Source organism: Bison bison, unplaced genomic scaffold, assembly GCF_000754665.1.
Source record: "Bison bison bison isolate TAMUID 2011002044 unplaced genomic scaffold, Bison_UMD1.0 scf7180017864495, whole genome shotgun sequence".
NCBI classification, from domain to species: domain Eukaryota; kingdom Metazoa; phylum Chordata; class Mammalia; order Artiodactyla; family Bovidae; genus Bison; species Bison bison.
This window is the reverse complement of record NW_011495054.1, coordinates 4558103-4564556: the sequence shown is the minus strand read 5'-3', so window position 1 is coordinate 4564556 and position 6454 is coordinate 4558103. Positions and strand designations below refer to the sequence as shown.

General features: G+C 52.2%; 1 protein-coding gene across 1 annotated transcript in view; it reads right to left on the bottom strand.

Annotated features, from left to right (window-relative positions):
- The window catches only part of DTX1 (deltex 1, E3 ubiquitin ligase), a 19526-nt gene extending 13072 nt beyond the window's left edge, over positions 1-6454 (bottom strand). The window contains exon 1 of the mRNA XM_010828566.1: positions 6386-6454. The gene's annotated coding sequence lies outside the window, so the exon portion shown is untranslated. The remainder of the gene's footprint in view (positions 1-6385) is intronic.

The window sequence follows — 6454 nt, the reverse complement described above, 5'->3', positions numbered from 1 at the left end:
TCCTCCAGCAAGGCCAGGAAAAGGGGGAGAGTGGGCAGCCCAGAGGCCCCACGGGGACACGGTGCAGGAGAGACTTTTCATGGTGTGCCTTTGGGACTGTTGTTTTTTGAAGCATTAAAATGTAATACCTAGTGAAGAGCCGGAGAAACAAAATGTGAATGCTTTCAAACCTAAATGTAAAATCACTGCAAGAAATGAAAAGAAGAAGGAAAACACCCAAACACACCAGCCACATCAAAGCCCACCCCGCCACCCCCCACCTATCCTCCATGTCCGGAGTGAGCTTGCGACAGCAAAGTCATCCCGGCCTGTCTCCAGCTCACAACACCAGCTGGCTCCCATTTCCCGCAGAGGAAAAGCCAAAGTCCTCAACACAGCCTTCAGGGCCCTACGGGACTGGCCCCATTTCATCTCTGACCTCCTCTCCCACCACACACCCCCGTTGCCTCTGGAGCCACAATGGTCTCCTCGCACAAACCAGGCCTGCTCCTGCCTCAGGGCCTTTGCACAAGCTGTTCCCTCTGTCTGCAGTGCTCTCCCCCACCCCAGTTCTCTGCATAGCTTGCTTCTTAACCTCCTTCAATCCTTGCTCAAACGTTATATTCTCAGTGAGGCCTTTTCTGACCTCTTCATTTCCATTTATGCCCCTCCCACTACTCCCTACACCCCTTCCTTTCTTTATTTTTCCTCGGTAGTCACTACTACTCTCTATCACATACTAGAATTTATTTTGTTTCTTGTTTGTCTCTCTCTAGAAATATGAGCTTCGGGAGGGCAGGGATTGTCTGTTTTGTTCATGGCTGGATCTCCAGGGCCCCCAAAGAGTCCTTGGCACACAGAAACTGCTCAATATATTAATAAAAGGATTAACTAGTTAAAAAGACAAGCATAAGCTATAGAGAAGGTAAAAAGAGGGACTTCCCTGGTTGGTCCAGTGGTTAAGAAATCGCCTTTCAATGCAGGGGATGTGGGTTCGATCCCTGGCTGGGCACTAAGATCCCACATGCCATGGGACAACCAAGCCTGCAATGGTGTCACTACTGAGCCCAAGCCCTCTTGCTCTGGAGCCCACGCACTGCGACTAGAGAGAAGCCTGTGGGATACAAGGAAAGAGCCCCCCTGCTGCAGCTAAGACCCAACCCGATGCAGCCAAAAATGAATAAATAAAGAAGAAGGTACAAAGAAATAGCGAACTGGGGAAAGGTAATAAAGAGCTCAGACCCTTAAAATGCAGAAGGAGCATCTGCAAATCAATTTTAAGAAAAGCCGGAAAGAGCCCTAGAGAAGGAGAAACAAAGAAATAAACAAGTGATTGGTAAAAGAAGGAATCACAGGTGGCCAGTAAACAGGAAGAAGTTCTCAGGCTAAGAACCAGAGGTTTGAAAACTCAAACAGCATCTCAATGACAACATCGTGCTGGTCTGATAGGGATGTGCTCGAGGGGGCGGGGCCAAGCCCCGCTCCCACTGCTAGGGATGGATTTGAATGCAGGCAGCTTGGTATCTGCCCCCTCATTGGCCTTTGTCGCCAGCCCCACTGCACGGGCTGCAAAAACTGAGGACCAGAGAGGGCAACGGGGCCCACTGGGGTCACACAGTGAGAGGAGACAGGGAAGCCGGCCCCAAGCTCAGCTGCTGCGGGCCCCCCGACTCCTTGGGCCTCCAAACGCCTTGTGGCACCAGGACCAGGCCTCTCGGACCCTGGCTTGAAACCCGGAGCGGGCAGCCAGGGGCCACCCCAATACCATGGCCGACTGCGATTGTTGAGTCAGAGTCCTAATCGCGTGACCTGGAGCCAAGGGCCAGGCTTTCAGAGCCTCAGTTTCCTCATCTGAGAAGTGGGGACAATAGGGCCTACCACCGTTTCTGTGCACAGCAAGAGAGGCGATGCATGTAAAAGCCGTGAGACAGAGCCTGGGACGTTGTGAGCGCTCAGTAAATGGAAACAGGCCTGCAGCTGTTCCCCCTCCCTCTCCCTTCCACCACGTGGGCTGGAAACTCTTAGTCTGCCCCACAGCTGTGTTCCAAAGTGCTGGATGCTGCCCTCTCAGGAGACAGGGCGGATCTTCCCCACCCCTGTGTCTCCGTCCCCCAGGCATCAGCTGCCAGCTGGCTTCCCGCCTCATCACAGGGGGGAGTGGAAACAAACCCCAGCCAGGGGGACACTGTAGTCCTGCTGGCTGTGTGACCTGGGGACAAGTCAGTGCTGCTCTCTGGACCTCCGTCCTGAGCTGAGGATGGGAGGCAAGAAGGATGACAAAGAATGATGTCTGAGTTCACCCCTCCTCTGTGCACTGATCATGTGTGGTGATTTTAAATACATTTGCACACCCATCAGTTCTGATGAGCCAGCACACGTGGACTGGGGTGATTTTAGCTCCATTTGACAGATGGGGAAACTGAGGCCAGGGAGGAGAAGCTATGCACCTCTCTCTGCAGGAGAGAAGAAGAGTGGAGAAAAGGGAACAGAGAAGGAGAGAGCTGCTGAGAAGGAAAGAAAAAGGCAGGAGAGAAGGAGCAAGAGACAGAGACAGGGAGACACAGTCACAGAGACGAGAGAGACTGAAAGAGAGGCTGAGCCTCAGAAAGCTGTAATAGGAGAGTCCCAGACACACTGCTGTGTCTTCAGTTGTGTCTGGACCTGAAACTCACGCATTGGAGTCCTGTTGTTCTTGTTATTCAGTTGCTAAGTGATATCCGATTCTTGTGACCCCGTGGACTGTAACCCCCCAGGCTCCTCGGTCCCTGAGATCTGCCAGGCAAGAATACTGGAGTGGGTTGCCATTTCCTCCTCCAGGGGATCTTCCCAACCCAGGGATCGAACCTGCGTCTCCTGCGTTGGCAGGCAGATTCTTTACCACTGAGCCACCAGGGAAGTCCCTGCTGGAGTCCTAACCCCTCTCCAAACTCCCGGACACTTGGAGACAGGGTCTTTGCAGAGGTGATCAAGTTATGAATGAGGTCATTGGAGTGGGCTCTAATCAATAAGCCTGGTGTTCTCATAAAGAGGAAATCTGGACACAGGGATACAGAGGGTAGATGATATGAAGACAGGGGGAAGGTGCCTGTCTGTAAGCCAAGGCCTCACAAGAAACCCACCCTGCCAACACCTAGATCTCTGGCTTCCAGCCTCCAGAACTGAGACAATACATTTCTGTTGTTTGGGCCTCTCCAGTCTGTGGCACTTTGCTGTGGCAGCCCAGGCACACCGACGGACTTAAACACAGAAGCAGACAGACTGCGGGAAGGGCCACGAGGGGCTCTGGGTGTTCTGGAGACCAGGGCGAAGGTGGGGGACCTGATTCCTCAGAGACACCGTCCCTTTCCCCTCATGGGCTGCACCGAGCCTCAGTTGCCTGGGAAACGGGAAGCTTCACTCTGCAGGAACTAGGGTCTGCCATCTCCATGCCTCCTTCCTCCCATCCCCTCCCTCAGCAGCAGACTCCCTGTGTCCTGGGCCCACCCCCCTACTCTGAACCAGGGCTATTTAAAAAAATTTTTTTTGGTCACATGCAGGACCCTAGTTCCCCTGCCAGGGATCAAACCTGCGTCCCCTGCATTGGAAGACACAGTCCAAACCATTGGACTGCTAGGGAAGCCCCTGAGCCAGGGGTATTTTTAGTTCCTGTTCCTTGGCTATGCACCTCCTCAGCAGGGTCAGCCCTGACTACTCCATCCCTCCCAACCACACCACCCTGTCCCATCACCTCCCTAGTGTTTCCCTCTCTCTCCAGCAACTGTGTTCATTTACTCATTTGCAGGCTGTATGTTCAGCAGTTTGGACCCCATTTGTCTTGTCAGGCTCTGTGAACATGCACCCACAGTACATATTTAGAGAATTGATACCGAGCAATAAAAACTGAGCAACCCCCAGCTTTCCCTGAAAGAGCCGTTTTCAAAAATTTCATCAGTGACTGAGAAATTCATTTCACCTGGCGACCTATGAAACGCATGTAGAAATCATGCAAAAGGTTCCTGGAGCAATTCTTACTAAGTATGACACATGCCAATGTTTTCTATTTTGTTCACTTTCTTTGATTCTATTCAGTTCCATCCCATCCCGTTTTCAGAAAATTTTGGTTACAACCTTCTGACTTCATAATTCACTAGTGGGTTTCAGTGATACAGCCCTGGAGAGAAGATTCTCGAATTCTTGCTGCAAAGGCACCTGGGACTTTTCTGCTTCTGTCCCCTCCCACATCTACTCCAACTTGTTTTCTACTCTTGTCATCCTAGGGCCCTCCAGCCCGGCCAGAGCCAGGTTGTGATCTGCAAGGAGCCACATGAATACCCGTCTGTGATTCCCAGATGGGTGAGTCCCTTCTGCAGTGTTTCCCCAAAATGCTCTCCCAAACCTCCTCTGGTCTCCTCCCTGTGGGCACTGGGATGCTGGAGAGGAATGATCTGGAGGGGAAGGGGGAGAGGAAGGGAGGGCTAGGCGGGCAGGTGGCAGCTGCTGTAGTCCTTCCGGTGGAAAATCACACTCCCCGGCCCCCCATACCAACCCTCCTCCGGATAACATTAGTAGTCCTGGCTGCCACTGAAGGACTATCTCAATATAAGCGCTATGTATGATCAGGCACACAGCTCCCACTTGACAGATGATAAAACTGAGGCTCAGTGAAGGAGAGGGACTTGCCCCAGATCTCATAGCTCAGAAGTAGCTGCCAAGAGGGGATCGGAACCCAAGCAGCCAGATTCTCAAAAGTTCAGAAGCCAGAGAGATTCAGAAAGTGAAAGAAAGTGTTAATCATTCAGTTGTGTCTGACTCTTTGCGACCCCTGATTGTAGCCTGCCAGGCTCCACTGTCCGTGGGATTCTCCAGGCAAGAATACTGGAGTGGATAACCATTCCCTTCTCCAAGGGATCTTCCCGACCCAGGGATCGAAACTGGCTCTTCCTCATTGCAGGCAGACTCTTCACCGTCTGAGCCACCAGGGAAGCCCAGAAAGATTTTGAAGGGTAGCCTAATTCAGGGCCCCTTCCCTTCCGAATGCCTCAGTTTCTTGGTGAAAGGAAGACCTGGATATGGTGACCTCAGAGGTTGTCTCCACATCTGATCTGTGCATGACCACTCTCCTGGGTCACGCCAGAGGGATGCAAGCAGAGCTGCCTTTTGGTGCTCGTTCCTGGTTTTGGGCACCATAGCCCACACCCCACCTGCCCTTTTCCCTTCTGGTCTATCTCAAGGTCAAGGTCTCTGCTCTGGCCTCCCATTCCAACTCTTTCAGGATCCAGTCCTCCGCTGAGATCAAGTGAATCTGGACTCCTGGGTGGGAAGCTGACAGACTCACTGGGTCCATATTCTGGGGCATAGGTGTCTTAACCCAGGCATTTCCAAAGCTGGTATGATCCGGGTTCCCTTCCTCAGTGAAATCCTATGAAAACCAGTTCTCAAAAGAGAGTCCAGAAAGGGCTGATCTGGTTAAAATGAAAGCAGAGGCTGGCTTCTTGGCCAACCCCCTCTCCTGCCACTATGCCGTGCTGTCCCAGGGGTCCCTAAAGCTCAGCTTGAAAACCATAGTATTAGTCCCATGTAATGGTGATATTTCAGGTGTGGCCTTTAGGGCCACAAATATTTGGACAATATTGGCTTGCTTGAGCTTCCACATGAGATGGGTATGGCCTGGGGCAGGGTATGGAAACCCTCTAGAACTTCAAAGACAACACAGTGCAGACTCCAAAATCCTACAGGTCTGAATTTCAATCCCTGCCCTCCACCTGGGTGGCCCTCGGAAAGTATCATACCTCTCCCAGCCTCTGCCTCTCCATCTGTAATAGGGACATGATGAAATGGAGGGGGTAGGTAATAAATGAGATGGTGCAGAAAAAGAATTTAGTAAATAGCAGACATGGACTGTACACCATTACGGCTTCCCAGGTGGCTGAGTGGTAAAGAAGCCACCTCCCAGTGCAAGAGATGCACGTTTGATCCCTGGGACAGGAAGATCCCCTGGAAGAAGAAATGGCAACCCACTCCAGCATTCTTGCCTGGAAAATCCCATGGACAGAGGAGCTTGACGGGCTGCAGTCCATTGGGTCGCAAAGAGTCCGACACGAATGAGCGACTGAGCACGTGCTTACACACACACCAGAGTAGCTGCTGCTATGGCTCCAGCACTTGTGAACTAAACGATCTGGGATGTGTTACTAACCCTCCCCATGCTGCAGATTGTTCGTTATCTGTAAATTGGGGCTGATGACGCTCCCTCCCTTATAGGGTCCTCGTTACTGGAGATAAACGAGCGTTAAGGTGCTTAGTTAACTCTTGGCACAAAGTGAATACTTAATAGACGCTAGGTAGTACTTATGATTTTTGTAATTACTGTAATTCTTTGTTCCTAGCCCCGGTGGGCCGCCACCCCTGCGCCCAGGGCCCGGCTTACCCCGGCGGGATGGAGGCACGTGCGCTCACGCTGGTGGCGCGCTGGGGCCCGGGCCGGTTGAGGTTGTTT